The sequence below is a fragment of the Ixodes scapularis genome, unplaced genomic scaffold (assembly GCF_016920785.2).
Source record: "Ixodes scapularis isolate PalLabHiFi unplaced genomic scaffold, ASM1692078v2 PGA_scaffold2__306_contigs__length_199485367, whole genome shotgun sequence".
NCBI lineage: Eukaryota > Metazoa > Arthropoda > Arachnida > Ixodida > Ixodidae > Ixodes > Ixodes scapularis.
The window spans coordinates 56,953,069-56,969,866 of NW_024609857.1; the positions used below are offsets into that span (position 1 = coordinate 56,953,069).

At 48.0% G+C, this 16,798-nt stretch overlaps 1 pseudogene; it reads left to right on the top strand.

Moving 5' to 3' along the window:
- The window catches only part of LOC120849831, a 396,720-nt pseudogene that overhangs the window by 312,828 nt on the left and 67,094 nt on the right, over nt 1-16,798 (top strand).

Genomic DNA, 16,798 nt, shown 5'->3' on the forward strand with positions numbered 1-16,798 from the left:
TCTGGCGGGCGCACTAGACTGAAACTAACTTGTGACTTATATGTTACGATTCCATTTCAACAAGGGAAGTACACTCTCAAGAAAAAAGGGTGTCGAAAGGTGTATTCTTACACCCTTTGCCCCATATATTACACCCCAGAATTTCAATTCGACGTACAGTGCCCTACAGTCGAACAGAGGGCCCGAAATTTTACGAGGGGCTTGATAGCCTTGTGGTACATTTTAAATAGATAAAGTACTTATCAAAGACCACGTAAAGAAAACACCGAGTTTTTACAGTAGGGTCAAGAAAACCCGGATTATTTTTTTCGTGTTCAGTAAAACGTACATTAGCTATTTTAGTAAGTTGTACCACACGGCTATCGAGCCCCTCGTAAAATTTCGGGCCGCCTGTTCGACTGTAGGGTGCTGTATGTCGAATTGAAGTTTGGGGGTGTATTATATGGGACAAAGGGTGTAAGAATACACCTTTTTACACCCTTTTTTCTTGAGAGTGTATAAAACATTTCGTTCAAGATGTAATTACCCGTCGATGAGTTTCTTTAAGCCTCTTGTCACAAGTTACCGCCAATTGCGCCTCCCAGAGATTAACAAGTGCTTGAACGCAGTGTTAGAACTTTCAATCATGTGCACACAAGATGCATTGCGAAGTAAAACATATTCATACCTTTATTCTTGAACAATAATTGGTGACCCACGTCCAGCCTGCATCTAAAAGGCAATCTTTGTCATTTCTAGAGCAATTAAGTACTGGCACATAACCGCAAAACCTGCAAAAAAATGTGTAATAGGATTAGGTTCTGAACAGAATGCGATGACAAAATAAACCTCCCACAGCAAACTTTGAGTTACACATCAGCGTAGTTCAGGAGCCTCAGCTTAACTCTGGCGTGCACTAGACAGTGAAACTAACTTATGACTTATGCTACGAAACTATTTCAACAAGGGAAGTCCGAAACGTGCATTTAGAAATGCAATTGCCGCGTTCAATGAGTTTCTTCAAGCCTGCTGTCACAACGTACGCGCGCCAACTGCGCCTCCCAGATATTAAAAGGTGCTTGAACAAAGTGTTAGTTTGAACTTTCAAGCAAGTGCACAAAATAGTGCAGTACTAAGTAAAACATGTTCGTAATGTTATTTTTTTTAATATTAGTGGGCTAAAACTGCAAACCTAAAGAAAAAAAAGTGGAATGGGAATATGTTGTAAACAGAATGCGATCACAAAAAAAAAACCTGCCGATTTTTGCAAACAATGAGTTACACATGAGCGCAGTGCAGAAGCATTAGATTAACTCTGACTGGCACCAGACTGCGAAACTTACTTGTGACTTATTCTACGAAGCTATTTCAACAATGGAAGTCCTAAAAAATCATTTGAGGATGACATTGCCGTGTTCAATATGTTTCTTCAAGTCTGCAGTAACAACTTAATATTAGGATTTACCACCAACTGCGCCCCCAAAAATTGACATGCGCTAGAATGTCGTGTTAGAAATTTTACACAAGTGCACAACAGATGCAGTACTAAGTAAAGCATGCTTATAGCTTTATTCTTTAAATATACTTAGAGGGCAACGTCTAGTTTTCATGTGGAAAGCAATCTCGGTAACTTCCAGAGCAATCAAGGCTATGCCAAAAACTAGAAAACCTAAAAAAATATGTGTGCACTAGATTTGGGATTTCTACTAGGTGTAATATATTAGCGCCATAAAAAGATTACTATAATAATAAAAACGGCGTAGAAGGACCAATGCAAAGCTTTCGCCTTTAACGACAGCCACCAATAAGACACATCCTTCACCGATGGAGTCTGTTCCAAAGAAGGGGGACAGCAACGAGGAGTAAAACGAAGTGGAAGTGGGGGGGAGGGGGGGGGGGGAGTTTATGAATGAATGAAAAGCACGAAACGGAGCCAATTTAAGGCGTGGCAAGACTGCTGACAAGGCTTTGTAGAAACTGTATATTGTTACGATATATAGGCTAAAATGTCGAATGCAAATTAAACTACTCCTGCATGGCTGCTGGGTTCTCCAGCTCCAACTCATTTATTTACTCACGGTCTCCTCCAAACACTGATGTTGACTGTAAAGAAACAAGTCGGCTGGATTGCCTTTTCGTCAGAATGATACTCCATGGTGCAAAATACATAATTTTTTTTTGAGGTTTGGTGAAACAAATGACAGTTCAACTTTTCAGATCTTTTCCGGGAATCATGTGAAATATTTCGTGCACAAATATAAAAATCGGTAGGCCTCTCAACTTTTATATATAAGTATTATGTGGTGAGGCTGAATCCACGGGTCAAAAAATATGAGGCAGCTCAACGAGGCAAGAGTTGCAGAGAATAACGTCGTGGTTTCGAAGTAAGTTGGAATTAGCAGATGACAGTTTTAAAGGTTTTGTTACGCGGGATGTGCCCACTCCGGGGAAGCGACAGTTACTGCCAAACGTGTTGGACGTCCAGTGACAGCTGAGCGTAATTTTAGGCGCTTCTAATAAAGACAAGTTGATTTGCTTATTCCATGACACAAGCAAGCTTGCCAGCTCAGCCGTGGGTGCTTTTGCACGTATGATTTTTGAACGAGCGTTCGGCATCTTCATGGGTTCAAATTTCTGCCCTGAAGTACATGAATCAATGATCGCAAAATATCATTAAGAATCCGAAGCGCCAATTATAAACGTCATAATCTTTACTTCTCCGTGTTTCTACCATACACTTGCATGTATTACCCGGTGACAAATGATGACCACCGGTGTTGCCACTGGCGGGCTCCCGTTCCGAGATCCAGCCTACTTAAATAGAGATCAGTGCCCACGTCGATCATCCAGATGGCGGCCATTTTTATAGGTGTAAGAGCGCTTCCTATAGGCCGTGAAAGTTGCGAGTTACATCCGTACGATAAACCCTGTCGAAATTTATGGAAGAACGGCGTCCCACTACCAACCGGGTTACGTCCCCCAATGAAGACGTTCCAGATTCAAAGAAAAGGATCTTCGAGTTTTAAAAACGTCTGCGATCGCTGTTCCTAGATTGCTTGTGAAATGGTACTAAGTTATTACTATTTACACCGTTTCCAAACAAGGACACGCTTCTGGTGGCGTTATTCTGCGGCAATGCTCGCAGTATCCTTAAATATTGCTCAACGTTGTGTAGCGTGAAGTCTGACTTGCGCCAAGAGAACAAATCGTCGTGAGAGGCCTTGTTTTGAGCGCTGAGGTAATTGAAAGGCACACTATAAAAATTAAATCAATTCATTTTTTTTCTTCAAATTTTACTTTTTAGGTGCACCTTGTAAAGTGATTTTATACTTGTTTTTCGCAGCGGCACAGTGACGTTCGACGACCTGATGAAATCTGCCACGAGCGCAGACCACGCCGCCATGCAATCCATCTCATCGAAGCTGCAGTTTGACGCAGCGGCGAACGTGCTGTTTACGTCCGTATGTGCTTGGTGTTTTGATTTATGTCATTGACGAACCTCAAGCTCATCCCTTTCAGGTCTAACATTTTCTGCTTTCTCTCTTTCAATATCCGTTCTTATATTTTTCGGTATTCAGTAGAGCACACCATTGTACTAATGTCGCTGTCAATGAGGGTGACATTGCGTATCTTTTGTTCTTGTTCTGTTTTTTTCTTCTTCTCATTCTTTAGCGTACAAAGGGCTCGATGATATAGCTGCTGAAATTTTTTTATAAAGATACCGTTAAAAATCAGCACCTTGTGTGTCGGTGATAATTAGCACCCAGTTCTTTAGGCTTTGTATGTATGGTTATTTGTATGTTTTACTGATGTTTTTCATCTTATTGACAAAGTGCATGCACTTTGGTGTCCTTTATCGCCAGGCTTCGAGGCTACATGCATAGAGCATTTACTTTTTTTACTGCTTAAAGTTTGTTGATAGTTTGTTTTGGCGCACAACAGTTGTGGCACCCACAGAAACCAAGGATATCTCCACCTTCAAATAGAGCGTCATTCACCACAGTGCGGATGTACTGGAAAATCTGAAATCAGGAAGGGTTCAGCTACTTTCCTCCGTTGAGGGCACGTGCACCGTAAGAAAACAAAAACGTTCAGCCTTTCCACTCTGGTGAAGAAGCAGCGGGGCTGTATCTTCTGTTCTCGGCGGTGGCTTGCCAGGCGAGCGATCTGCTCTTGTGTCGCAAGGCAATCTGAAGCTCTCGACGAAGTGGAACTTTAGGCGATAGCGGCCTCGCGGCGGTTGCGGAACCATTCGCGCTGCTGCGCACATCGTCGCTCGTTCCGATCCCACTCCTCTTCCTGCGAAGAAAGGTTGCCACCATTTATAAGCGACGGCGGCAACCAGTTTTCTGGTTGTCGACGTCCTTCATAGATGGCGGTAACTGTCCAGAGTTTGGTGTCATCATTTCTTTGATGGTATACACGGTCCTGAGGAACCTAGCCCTCAACAGCTCCGCTGTAAAATGGAGGAAAAAGATAGCAACGGCGCATTTTCCTCCCTTCTACTGACGCGCCCCCAAGCGGAGACGAAAAAAAGGGAGGAACGAAACGTTTTTCTCCTTCTCCAGGCAGACGGGAGAAAGCTCCCGTCCTCCCGACTTATCTTCTTTTGGTTAAATGCTGTTGAGTCTATCAAGCTTCGGCGGCAGCGAAGGCCGCCTGTAATTCCGTCTCCCAGTCCAAACGCGCACAACATTTCGGTTATATTTACGTTTTTACCGCTAATTTTATCAAACGAGCAAACGAAGCCGCTAGAAACAGCCAAGTTCCGGAGTAGTGCCAGCAGCGCTACGTACACTGGGCTAAGATGGCCAACTCCGGATTGCGGAACCCTCGTGGATCCATGCGGACCACGGGAAACGATGTGTCCACGGCACGGTCCACGGTTAATGTGTCGGCATTGACGACGTTATGGAAATCGCGGAAGCTGCATCCAGGACAGGCAGGTTTTGCTGCCGGGTGCATAGGGTGCCTTCTGTGCTGAGTTCGGTCCTGCTTTCCGAGTGATTCCGAGTGCCAACCGGCAGTCAACGCGGTTCTGTATTTCTGCGTGTCAGCAACATAGCAGCAACACCGCAATGGCACTCTTGTGCGTTGTGAACAGAAAACTGAAATTATCGCCGATGGGACAGTGTGTTCGCGATTCAGTGGTGTAACAACAAGATGAGATGACGTAAACTGTCGGGCATTGGTGCCGCTGGTCGGGCCGTGATCGGAGGGGGCGGGGTGTCACAGGTTGACATTCTGCTTTACGTTAAAGAGTGCCACTTGAGGGCCTAGGAATCGATCGACGTGCGGAGAGTCATGTTGGATCGCTGGTCTGAACTGTAGCTCCTATCGTACAGTGGCCAATGTGACTGTCGGTTGCCTCCTCCCCGAAGGCGATTACGCTCAGGGGAAAGAACTAAACAGTATGAAATATGACGGAAAGTACGTATATTTACAGTTGGAAATTTTAGCATTAAGAAAGAATAGTAAGTAAAATCGAAAAAAAAACTATCATTTATTTTGTTTCTAAATATAAAAGGGTTCCTGGAGAAACTGCCCTCCAAGTGGCGCGCTGGGATGAGCGCTAGAAGTTTTCGAGCTCAACACGGCGTAGCTTCATAAATTTAACACCTGCCGCAAGTCGCGGTCTGACTGCATTCAAGTTGATCGAAAAGCGATTTCTCTGCCCGTGAAGCATCACTTCCAGCTGAGTGAATATCCGCTCGACAGAGATTAATTCAAGACGTCAATCGCAGCCGTGCGCGAACAGCACAAATAGAAGAAACGCTACAATAGAAATACTGGATACGACGTCCCGTGCGGGAAAGCAGACACGTGGCTTGGAACCGCATTGGAGAGACTCGATTTATTGGGTTTAAAATAATTACGGCATGATCGAGCGTTTACTTTTTACTTAGAGATTCATCCCCTGACCGAGCCGTTCAAAATACTCTTAGAGATCTGACATTGCTGGAAAAAAAATCAACATGCTGGGAATATTTTTGTTGCTTGGGTGGTCACCCGAGACATTCTGTACGTTCAAAACGACCAGTATTAAAGACGGAAACGCAGAGCTCGGAAGTAGTGATCGGGTTAGTGTGCTGCTATATTGATATTAAAATGTGCCGTGTATGTGTATTCGCTCAATGTATGTTCAGCTGATGCTTGTAGTATGTGTGTATAATAAAGGTTCCCGAAGATCCCGAAGCGCAATATGAGCATGAGCAAATGAAAATATTTTTGATAGAACATGAATTGGGCGGTACCTAGCACCACCTAGCCTAGCTATACTTGCAGTTACTCTGCTTGACCCTGCCATCTGGTGGCAAGCGATTTAATCTTCTTTCACGCCAGGCGATGATTTCTGGTTACCGTGCAACAGCGGCTTCGAGTTTGTTCTTTTGAGAACAGCTTTTGGTTTCGCGAATTGGTTTACCACTAGTCCTCCGTGATGTGCGGTTGACGCAGGGATTGTGGCTCGAGGAACACCTAAGGTAAGACGTAAAGAGCCCGAAGTAACTGAGTATCGGTGGCCTCCATTTAACATTGCAGTGCTGACGACGAGAAGGCTAAGTAACTGTATTTGAAACGCAAGTTTCTTTACATGCGGAGGGAAGCTGGCTTCGGAAATAAACACAGTTCGCGGAACGCTCATTTTACACTTTTATTTGCTGCTCCTCTCCTCCCGTGCAAGAGACGTAGCGTCCTCGTTAAGCCTTATTGGGCTCGGTTTGCTCGATTCGGGGCCGCCATATTGAGATGCAGGCGACGGAGGAACTTTGCTCCCCAGCTTCAGGGCGAACGTTGCTCCCTTTCTAGTGGAACATAGGTTCCAAGACCGTTCCTCCCCTTAGGGAGGACTATAGATACCCATTTTTTTTCTAAGTGCGTGTGGCAGTCATGGGTGGAAAACTTTTCCGGTTGCGGGTGTCGTAGCTCCATCCCCCTATTAGCAGATTTTATGCTTCGTTCACACTTACAAAAAATGCTTTTGCCATGGGGGAAAAAAACCGCGCCTTTCACATTTGTTGCCGCTGATACAAGGAGTCTTCACGCTGCAGCATCTCATAGTTTCGCAAATACAAGGGCTCTTCCTGCTCTCACGAGTCATTCCATAGGAGGAAGCCTGGCGCGTCGCGAAACGAGGCGGCCGCCGATACTGGGAAACGACGGGAGGGGATTCGGGAGCGGAGAGGATATTGCCGCATGGGCTACACAAGAGCGAGCGGCCAAACACAGAAACACTTTTTTTTTCTGTCTCTTTTCTTTTCGGTATCGTGGAGAGGAGAAATTAACTGTCTACCCTAGGGTCCCTAGTCCACCCTTTCCCGTTCCTCCCTCCGTCCGCATCTCCGCAACGGTCCTTGAACGGTTGCGGTCGTCGGTTTCGTTGGCGCTGAAGGTTGTGCGACGAACTGCCCGGAAAGGTAGGTATCTGAAGCTTGGAGTGTTCGGCGAATCACGGGCCATATACTTCGTTTCACCTTAGGTCTGAACGAAGTCAAAGATATACTTCGTTTCATCTTACGAGCGAGCGAAGGCAATGCTAGGCGTGCGAGCCTAGCATTGCCTGGTTGTTCGGCGGCACGATACGATGGTCCGACGACAACGCACTCCGCTGGCACGCCGACAACTCCGCCGACGCCACCGGCATGGTGCATTGTTGCCAGCGCCCTTTCGAATCTCCGCAGCCGTTGCTCCCGGAGTAGAAAAAGGACGGTGACGAAAACACGAAAACAAACGTGGTTCGGGGAGCGGCCACTGCACGACCCAAGCGCTTGCACACTACCTCTGCCCTTTCTGCTCTGCGCTACCACATTTGTCACCGTTCCGCGCGCTCTTCCTCTCGTTTTTTCTGCTGCCGCATGCCCTATGGCTCCATCGTTGATGTGCCAGGTTTTCTCCGTATAGAGGACGCTATGGTCATCCATTAGCCTGCGGTTGTACGTCTTTCAATAACTGCGGATTACGGGCAAAGTGAGCGTTAAAAATGTCTATGACATGAAGCGAAAGTAAAATTTTTACGTAACAATATCCCACCCGTGTGGTGTTTGAAAAGGTGATTTTTGCAGGCTTCCTTGTGCATTCAACGTTTAATTGCTACGTGAAAAAAATAGCTAACACCCCGCAGTGCCGAGGCAGGGCCATATGTAGGGTGTGTACTTTCCGGTGTTTATTTGGGAGAAAAATCGGCGGATGTTTTTCGGTGTTTATTTATTTTCGAAACACCGGTGTATTTGGGTGGAACGTCTCACGACGAGGCTAAAATCGGTGATTATCGGTGGCAAAAAATGCGATTGATCACAGACAGAGAGTTCAAATTGTATTCACATATTTCATACACTTCTCGAGGAAGCATCTATTTCTTACACTTGGTTATAATAGTAGATGCAAGCATACTTCGAGAGGCTTGCATCCGTCATGGCAGCACGTTCCTTGCGTTCACAACCCACAATTTTGAAAACGCACACTCGACATTTGCGCTGGACACAGGAAATCCCAAAATGTCCAGCGAGGCTTGGGACAGTAGTGGCCAGTCAGGTAAATGAAGTTTCCAAAATAACACTGGATCAACGGTGCTAGTTACAGCATACTGACGGTAACAAAGAAACTCTGATTCTAGGTCACTCAGCTAGCTCTCGTCTCGGAGGACTAGCCGATAGATACTTTCATAAGCCACAAATCCCCCTGGCAGCTCCACGTTTATGCACGGATTAACAATTGGCACGCGGAACCATAACGACGATTCATCCATGAAATCTGTAGCGTAGTCATCCTGAGCTTTCCGCTTACTTCCCATCCTGGCGGCCTTCTACTCCGCGTGACGACGAAGGGAAGCAAGTCTCACGTTAAGAAAACCTGCAGACGCGGGACGGACGCGCCTTCTCAAACACGTCTGCAATTTTTTTTTTTTTTTTTTTTTTTTTTTTTTTACAGAACGGTTTTTTTGTATGTAGCCCCAAAAAACTCTCCCGCCAACAAAACCCTTTTTCCGTTTCCTCAAAAGCCCATGGAAAATATACAGATAACAAGGAACGCATCTCAGTTCTGAAAGTTCAGTAGCCCTGTACGACACGGATGGTGGCAGTGTCTTCCAGGAACCACAGCGACCTCTGAATACATGGCTTGCACCGACATTACTTGGCCAGACACAATGGAGAGAGGGCACGTGAGAGCGTACCCTCCACCGCGTTAATTTTTCCACAAAAGGGGGCCATGGGCGACACAATGGGGGAAAGGCGTGTGAAAGCTTAGCTTCCACTGCGTTAACTAGACGCTGTTGACCCCCGGAAAGGAGGGCGGACTGACGCCACGTGGGAAGAATGCAGGATCCACGAGATAACACCTTTGACGAACCTCTACGGGGAAAGGGTTTCGCTAGGTCGGAAACGTGCAACGACCGGTGTTTTTCGGTTTTAAACAGGGCGAAAATATCCAACCACCGGTGTTTTTCGGTTTTAACCGATTTCGTATTTTCGTCACCGACGGATGTTTATCGGTGTTTTTCGGTTAAAACCGGAAAATACACACCCTAGCCATATGTCATCTTGACGATACGAGAACGCGGGAAAACGTCGAAGGGCGCTTAAGCTTTGCCATTATGAGTGGAACGTAATAACGTTAATGAATCCTCTGCACTCCTAGCCTTGGTCTCCACCTTCCCGGCTTCAGTCTTACGTGGCCGACCCCGTCGCCGAGAAGGAGCAGACGTAGATGCTTCATCCGCTCTTGTAGAACACGGCGACTAGAAGGAGCGCCCCGCACTGGTAGACGGCACCGCATCTATCGCACATGTTCTCCCGGCGGCCTAGCGGCGGCCCCGCGCGGGGTACTCATTGTGCACAGACGGACGATGACGGCAGGATTGCAGCGCCACTGGGCGGACACGGCGACACCCGTGAACTTTCCACTCCTCCGCGATAGATAGAAATTGTACACTCCTCCAGACAGACGAGCATAAGTAATATGGTTATGACGTCATGACCCTGTGGACCAGTCAGGATTTTCACGTCACGCCAGCTTTTCTGGCACGGCACCGAGGACGGCGCGCCACGAGCTCCTCAACGTTATTGCGTTAATAAAACATCGACTAGACGGGAGACAACTCCGGCAACTACAGCGGCAATTCCGGCAACTCGGGCTACCCGGCACAGATGTGACCTCGCAAACGTCATTCCCTCCATGTGTTCTAATCGTCTGCTGAGGTGCGGAACTTTTTTTTTTGCGCATGAAAGTTGGTCCCGCATTAATGGCTCACGCAGCCAAATATTCCGCCTCCGGCAAGCATATTTTGCAACCCGGGATAATATTTCACGCGGATCAACCCGCAGAACCGCAAGTGTGAACGAAGCATTACGGCTGATATGCCAATCAATAAAGTGCCTCTAAAATATTGCTCTCCGCAAATACACCACTGACTAAACACAGGACAACTTTATGCAGCGCGAAGGACAACGTGTGGATACAGGCAAAACTACTTTGGTAAGGTGTGACGGTGCCTCCCTTCCCCGACATGCTACACCGTAGGAAAATATATTTAATGTAACTGAGTTAAAAATGTGAAGCTTGGTTTAGAAAGCAGGAGAGGTAACTGGTGTCTTAATATTTGCGATATGTATTTCCTACGTTTTTGGAAGTCGCCCAGCGCTCTTTTCAAAAGTAGATTGTAAAAATGCTCTTCTGGATAAACCTCCCGAGTGTTAGAAAGTACATCGATTTTCCAAGAAAGAAAAAAGTAATCCCAGTAGGAGCTACTATGAAAAGGGGGTAATAAGCGGTGCATTGAAGCAGAAGTGGAGGTGATAAAACGACGTGTTTGCCGACGAAAGAATTCTTGCCGGTTATATGTAGGATTTTGTGTTTTGAGACTTCATTTCTCGTAAAATTCGGGGATTATTTTTTGCAGTACGTTCTTGGCCAAAGAGCAGAGTTTGTTTATTCATTTATTTATTTAACAAAACTCAAGTCGCCTGGTTAGCGCACTACACGAAAAGGGATACAAAACTTGATGACACAAAATACAACATGCAATTACTCAGCTATTACACACACATACAAAAAAGAATCATATAAATCTGAAGAAAAAAATTTAAAACAATAGCAATGTCGATATTATATATTTACAATAGATTCCCCGTTCTCCGAAATTCGGAGTTTAATGTTACTGTGTCTCAGATTTTCTTCAATATTACTTATGAAAACAAGTATCATCCCGACACAACCCTGCTCCAAATTTGTAAGAACCTACCTGTAAATGATATTTCTTCACCTTTTTTGGGCATTTGCGTCCTTGCCATTGGTAAAACCATTTGTCCCGCAACAAAACTTGTTGAAAAGAGATGATTTAAAAGACTTCAATATTACAAAAAATAGCAAATCCTTGATGTAGTCTCCGGAAATCTTTTTCCCCCATCCTGTACATATCTTGCACTGACGTCACTTGGTCAGAAATAATGGGGGAAAGGGTATAGCTTTCGCTGAGTTAACGAGGCGCTTCGTGCCACCAAAAAGAGGAATGGATTGTGTGGGAACCATTGGGTTGCCTCTATCCCTATCCAGGTCTAGCTTCAAGCAGGCCGTGGGAGTCGTCGTCACCAATGGCGTCGGCCTCCCGGATACAAGGAACCACGAGGCCGAATTCCCCGAAGGGGCCGGCTCTCCCTTGCCCTTTTGGGTGAACGCGCCTTCGGCACACCCTTGAGAGTTATAATGGACGCGACTGCTAGTGGCCTCCCCGGGCGCGTCCATTCTCCGAGGCTACATAAGCTGGCCCCGAAGGTGGGCCAGGGGCTCTCGTCGGCGGAGGCCCTGGCTCTACGGAGCTTGATTTTTCTTTGTGGGCCTCCGACTTCCCGTGAATCTGTCTAATGCGGCAGCGCGGGAAACTGACCGGGTGATACTGGCAATTGAGCCAGCGCCCAGACTTTTCATTGTGTAAGAGCGAAGCGTGCTGACATTGCAGTCAATAAACACGTCTTTATGCGGACCCAAAGAACCTTCTGTGTTTCTAAGTGGTACACCCTCAAAGAGGAAATTTCCACATCTGGCGCCCCAACGTGCGGCTTACCGTGGACTGCAAAGACAGCAGCATCCATCTCCTTTCGCTAAGATAGCGAACCAGGTCAATTTCCGGCCAAGGATCAAACAGGTGGACAAAGGGAGAGGCGAACGCCCGACACCCAACGCCACTCAACGGCTTAGTGGCCACGTCAGCCACGCACGGACACAATGCAGTGTCTTTTCAACCGAGCTCGCTTCCAAACGGAGGTGACTAAACGCCCGGAATACGTCCGAGGCATTCCCTTTCGGGACGACGCCAGCCTACTTCGCTGGGGAGGCGCACCTGCGCTTTTCGAGGCCAAGCCCGTTCTCGAACAAAGCACGGTGACGCAACACGAAGTAAGTGCAGCTTTTTGCCTTCGAGACGGCTGGCGGGGCCCACCCAGAGTGGACACCCCGTCAGCGCACAAACTAAAAGCGTATCTCGGAGCGAGAAAATGCGCTGTGCCTGCAACACCGGTCCCAGTCTAGCGAGGTTGCGGAGACCGCCGATGGTGCCCTTCGTCGCCGCGTCGACGGACCAGTAGCCATCAGGTTGACCAAGCGACCCCGGAATAAAGGCCCCCCAGGAAAACTGAGTGAGTCAAAATGATTTCCTTTTTACTCCGTCTTTCCTTCCCGCTATCAAGGGACAGAGGACTGGCGTGAGCATGGTTTTTGGCTACTAGACTTTAGTATGTTCCGTTTACCTGCGATCGACTCCGGCCAAAAGTCAGTGAGCGTCGCACGCAACAATAACGTTAGGAACCTTTGAGGGCCACCTATCGAGTTGCAACCCCGTAAAAGCGACGTTGAATGTGAAAACGCCGCGGGGTCCGGGAGCAGTTCAATCGTGCTACCGGGCAGTGCAACAGGTTGAACTGCGTCCCGAGATGATTGCGTGTCCGACTAAGGTGACCGCCACGCGGTCACTGGACGAGATCGTGAACCACGGCACTCGAGGTGTTTGTTGGGAATCGACGGTAGCACCGATGAGTTTTTGATGCTCAGCAGAACGATCCGGGGTGTAAATATGTGAATAGCTGTAAATACTTTCGCGGACTCTGCGGAGTCGGGCGGTGCGTCCGCCGGGCGGTACGCTCGCCACTAACGTCGCTAAGCAACTCGTATTGTTGCAGACGGGCTTTGGCAGCCGGGCAGCGTACTCGCCGGGTCGAGCAACTCGTGTTGTTACCGATCGGTGCCGTAAATAGTCTGGTATTGCTATTGGCACGGGGTTTCCTTTTTTTTTTTTATTTGGGATCGGTTTCTGTTCTTGCTGATGCGGATAAACTCGTGCTACGTCGCTTGGCCTCTACGAACACTGCAGTTCACGGTGGCTGTCCTGCGCGGCTGGGAGTTGCATTTGGTGCTCTCCTTTGTTCGCGTTGGCCAGGGCAGCACGCGGCTCCAAGACTTTTCGAAGTTAGGTCGCTGTGCTATACCTGGCCACAGGCATTTATGTTTTAGCCTAAGGTAAAAGCTAACATGTTTGAAAAATAACAATGTTGGCGAGCCTGCCCGATAGCAGCCCTGCATCGTTTCAATATCACAAGAAAGGACAGGGTGGCGCATTTGACATTTCATTGCACCCGCAAATCGAAGCGATTAGGCATCGTTAGCAAAAGCAGCTACAAAGGACTTTGCCTCTTCGAATAGTCCCCAACAAATCCATTGTCCGGGGTGACGCGAGTCAGCTTGGTATGTGGACATCCGTGTTCACATTAAGCGGAGTCGTGGAACTATTTTCACAATAACTTCGCGAGCCGAGCCAGTGTGATGCACGTGACTCACGGCAGAAAAGACACCTTTGTCTCTGCCTCTTTTTTTTTTATCTCTGGGGCCTTGTGCACCCAGAGATTGGTCGAGTGTCCTCAGTTGGACGGCTCCACCTTGCTCGGAATTTCCGAAGCTTCCTTCTTGGGGAAAGAAACGGGAGAGGGCGGCAGAAGGCAGGCCGTATTCCAGTGGCCGGCGTTTCCTGACTCATGGGGCCACATCGAGGTGGCATCGACGCCAGGGAGCGTCATCATCGCCGCAGCGTCGCCGGCCTGCGTGTCCAGATCCGGCTCGTCGGCTGCTGGCCAAGATGGCGGCAGCCATCCTCCCGCTGCCTGGACTCGTCCTCAGCCCAGCAACACGTGGCATCCAGTCGCGGACCCGGGCTGTGGACCCGTGCCGACAGCAAGCAGCTCGCATCCCGTCACGCACCCAGTGACAGTGCCCGTGCCACTTAGTGCGTCCCCCAGGAGAGACGCCCAGCCGCCGTACTTTCTGTGATTCTTCGAACATTTCGTCATGGAGTGTCCGGGCCGTCCTTCCTGCACAAGCCAGGCCACTACACGGACATTGCAACGCTACTCCCGGTAAGCCTGCCAAGAAGCGTGGGCTGCAGAGTTCGGCTGCACCCGGGGTCCACTGTCAAGCAGCGAGCTAGAGTTTTCAGCATGTACCGCGCTGATCGTTTTTTTATTTCTTTGCTTTTCTTCGCGGCATGCTCTTTCGCTCTAGCGTTTCGTTTTTTTTTTTTATTTTGTTTTTGAGAGCCGGTAGGCCATTTTATTTTTTGGCCTACCTTAGCCTTGAGAAGGGGGGAGTGTGGGAACCATTGGGTTCCCTCTATCCCTATCCAGGTCTAGCTTCAAGCAGGCCGTGGGAGTCGTCGTCACCAATGGCGTCGGCCTCCCGGATACAAGGAACCACGAGGCCGAATTCCCCGAAGGGGCCGGCTCTCCCTTGCCCTTTTGGGTGAACGCGCCTTCGGCACACCCTTGAGAGTTATAATGGACGCGACTGCTAGTGGCCTCCCCGGGCGCGTCCATTCTCCGAGGCTACAAAAGCTGGCCCCGAAGGTGGGCCAGGGGCTCTCGTCGGCGGAGGCCCTGGCTCTACGGAGCTTGGTTTTTCTTTGTGGGCCTCCGACTTCCCGTGAATCTGTCTAATGCGGCAGCGCGGGAAACCGACCGGGTGATACTGGCAATTGAGCCAGCGCCCAGACTTTTCATTGTCTAAGAGCGAAGCGTGCTGACATTGCAGTCAATAAACACGTCTTTATCCGGACCCATGGAACCTTTGTGTTTCTAAGTGGTAACCCCCAAAGGGCAAATCCCACAATTGACGTCACGAGCAAGACGCGCATCGCACCGCTCCACCATGTGGCTGCGTGGCGTGGAGCGGTGAGATAGAGCCTTTGGCTGGCCCATATCCCCCTCTCCCCTCCATGATCACAAATTTCACTACTATAAAAACAGATCCTCGCCTTTCTCTAGATTTCCGAATTGAAAACTGGAACAATGGCTTTTGCTGTAAACCAAAATCCACGGTTGTCTTCTTATCGAGTGCAACGGTAAACCCCTTTTGTCGCTAGTTCGAGATTTGAAAGGAAACTGGAGATGGGCCTCTCCTTAGCACCACGCACTCTGTGCTCTGTTCAAGCTTACTTGTAATGTTGTTTCCTCGTGTTATTTTCTTTTCTTTTCTTGCCATTGTGACTTTGAAATTTTGAGTTTTTCAGATAAATACGAGTTAGCAAAAATTTTACCAGCGAGTATATATTTTTTCTAATTTTATTGGATTTATTCGAAAGAACGGCACCTTACTTATATTCTATGCAGGGTACGACTGGGCGACCCAAGGCAGCCCTGTTGTCTCATTTTAACATAGTGAACAACGCCAACTTGGGCGGCCGGTCCTTTGGACTCCATGAGCAAGTACGATGCATTTCTCATTATCGGACTGTCATGCTCATAATGCGAGCATCTGTCAAAAGTTCGACCTGTCTAGTATAAAACATGTCCTCCGTCTCCAGGACGACTCGATCTGCCTCAACGTCCCCCTGATCCACTGCTACGGCTGTGTGGGAGGTTCGCTGGCAGCAGCCATGTTTGGGGCCACCCTTGTGATGCCGGCCCCAAGCTTCAAAGCGAAGGCCGCTCTCGAAGCAATCGCAGAGCAACGGTAATGCGCTTTGATTATGACCAAAGTGTCACCAAATCTTTTTTGAAATCACGCTGGCTTGTTTGCGCTACAGTTCGGCTTGATATCTCTGTGGTGTGAGCTGCCGGCACACGCAGGTACAAAGAATGTCTGTCTTTTACGCGACTTCTTTTCCAATACTTTCAAATCGCAACACAAACTCTTCAGATAGAAAATTAAAAACCCTGCCAACTTCGTTTGAGACTATAGTCGATACGGGAACCAAAATGCTTTCACTGCAATGTAAAAATGCTTTCTGCATTAAAACAAAAATTCTGGCAGTTGGCGTTAGAATTTTTTTCTCCATAATTCCTTTCTTATTAAAGATAACTTTTATTTAGTCTTGAAGGAAGGGAGTGAAGCGTGCCGTCGAAGATAGTTGGCCGGCTGCCAAATACCTGCGCCGTGAACCCGTTGGACACATGATGTAGACGTAGAACAATACAAAGAAGAAACAAAAAACGAGGATGATTTGAGAAGGCGCTTTGAGAAAACGTCGTCATTTGCGAAATTTCAAAATCCACAGCAAGATAGAATAAACGGTACAAAATGTGGACGTGACAACGCTGACACCGCGTCGTGTGCCTCTAGAGTCTCTGTTATACTCCGACATTGAGCGCAGCGAACGCAGCGTAGCACAGAACGTGCGCGTTTCATTGGCCGGCAAGCAGGCAATATCTGCGACTAATCAGCATCTATGTGCTCTGCGCTACGCCGCGTTTGCTATCTTCGACGTCGGATTATAACAGGTTCTTAAGATTGAGGCTGGACTTAGCGCCCGCTGCGTTACTTATAAAACTTCAGTCCTGCATATGAC